The sequence below is a fragment of the Chrysochloris asiatica genome, unplaced genomic scaffold (genome assembly GCF_000296735.1).
Source record: "Chrysochloris asiatica unplaced genomic scaffold, ChrAsi1.0 scaffold00232, whole genome shotgun sequence".
Taxonomy (NCBI): Eukaryota; Metazoa; Chordata; class Mammalia; order Afrosoricida; family Chrysochloridae; genus Chrysochloris; species Chrysochloris asiatica.
The window spans coordinates 3,959,363-3,961,918 of record NW_006408750.1 but is presented as its reverse complement, the minus strand read 5'-3'; positions in this window follow the sequence as shown (position 1 = coordinate 3,961,918).

Genomic DNA, 2,556 nt, shown 5'->3' with positions numbered 1-2,556 from the left:
GGTTCGCAGCCCAATTCATAACCACTACACTACCAGAGCTGCTATTGTTAGGTACTATCAAATTGGCTCTGACTTACAGTAGCCCTATGTACAACAAAATAAAACACTGTCCAGTCCTATGTCATTCTAACAATTATTCAATGTTTAATCCCATTATAGCAGTGATTTGATAGTCTATCTCATTGAGAATCTTTCTCTTTCTTATAAATGACCTTATCAAGGATAGTGTCCTTCTCCAGGGACATCAGATAACATGTCCAAAATATGGGAGACAAGTCTCACCATCTTCACTTCCGCTGTCCTTCCAAATCAGATTTGCTTGTTCTTCTGGGATCCATGGTACATTACTATTTTTTGCCAACACCATAACTCAAAGGCATCAATTCTTCTTCAATCTTCCCTATTCATTGTCCAATTATTGCATGCATATGAGGAATTTTAAATACCATGGCTTAGGTCAGGCTCACCTTAGTCCTTAAAGTGACATTTTTTTCTTTTCAGCAGTTAAAGAGGTCTTCAAACATTTTACAGCAGTTTTGTTCAAAGCAATACATGGTTTCTTGACTTAGTACCTTTTGCATTAGTTCAAAATACATATTTTGAAAAGATATAGTCAGATAAAAGTATGTCTGTAAAACATCTTAAAATGTATGCCCAAATAGAATCCCTGATTTTATTGATGTTAAATTAAAAAAAAAAATTAAATAATTTTGGATATTTTTGGATTTTAGATAATTTTGATAAATGCAGTGAAGGAAAATCTCAAAACAAGACTAAGTGCTAGGAGAAAGAATAATGAGAGATCTGCTTTGTATAGATGGGTCATGGAAATCTTCTATGAGATGATGGCTATTGTTAAGTGTTTTTGAGTTGATTTGGATTCATAGAGACCCTGTATAGGTTTTCTGAGGAGCAACTGGTAGGTTTGAACAACTGACCGTGTGGCTAGCAGTCTGGTGCTTATGCTGCAGTGCCAGGAATCCATTATGATATTGCAGCTAAAATGAGACCAAGGAACAATTTGAACTCATAGTTCTGGAATAGTTGTAAGATAGAAAAATGATTGGCTGAGCCAAGGAAGAGCTGGGTGTTCAAGGTATTGAAATAAGCTAGTGTGGTGCTGTAGGATCAGCACTGGATTGCTAAATACAAGGCCTAACTCACCAGCTGCTCCTTGGAAATGCTATACAGGTTCACTATGCATGGGAATGTTCTCGACAACACTTAACAACAACAATAACAATAATACGACAATGAACACAGAGGACAATAGACCATTTTCTTGAAAGCATCTGAGTTGCGGTGGTTTGTGAAGGCTGGGAGCCAAAATCAGAACAGCCACAGTGCAGGTTTGATGATTTCGGAGGATTTATTGAGCACCAGCAGACTGGTGTGTGCTGCATTGGACTGCAGGTCAGTTTGAACTGCACAGTCAGCTGTTCAAGCTCACCAGCCACTCCTTGGAAACCCTGTAAGAGTCACTATTGGTTGGAACCAAGTCAAGGGCACTTAACAACAGTAGCGGACTCTTCCCTTAATTAGAATATACTAGTGTAGATTGTAAAATTCTTTATCTTTGATTTGCACAGTTAATATAAGGAGGGGGAGAATCACTTTCTGTGTAAGCCTCCTTTCTGTTTTAAAACAGTCAGAATGCATTAAGGAAAACAGGTCTGTCATTTTGTTGTGAAGTTCTCATGGAGAAATTGTACAATAACTTGTTCCTGATGAACTACATTAAACTCTTCACAAATTAACACTATGAAGAAGAGGCATCTGTGAAGGTAAATGTGTAAGAATTCAAATTTTGGTATGTTACAGATTTGTTCATATTTATGGAGGCAGTTAAAGTCTGGGACTTGTGGCCTAATGGGTGCTCAATTATATCTGTGAAATGAGTAAGCAGATACTACATTGACTTTAAAACCAGAATTCTGAATGAAGTTGTTCTTGTTAGGTGTTGTCAAGTCAGTTCTGATTTGTAGTGACTCTATGCACAACAAAATGAAACACTGCCTTTTTCACAATCAATGTACTGCTTGAGCCCATTGCTGCTGCCACTGTGCCAATCTATCTTGTTGGGAGTCTTCCTCTTTTTCACATACCTTCCACTTTATGATGTCTGGTCCCTCTTGATAATATGCTTGATGTGTGAGAGACAAAGTCTTGTCATCCCCTCTGTCTGTCTCATATACACATACCCATACAAATTTACACACTTATAAACAAAAAGCCACAGAAATTTAAGATCACAATAGAAAATATATTATCAAATTGTTGACTGTGCTATTATGTAAAGGTCCTGTGAGTGAATTTAATATATACCTTTTATTTCAAAGTTTCTAAAGTAATATGTTTTCACATAAAATTAAAAAAATTGAAATCAATCATTTTTAAAAATGTTATTTTTAAAATGCCATGCCACCTCCTTCTGGGAGACTGATGACATTAATGTGCTTTTCATAACTGTTGGTTGTATACCAGGTAAAGTAAAAAAGTAATGCTATTAGGATTCCAGTTCATATACGCATGGGTTTATTTCAAATGAAGCATGCT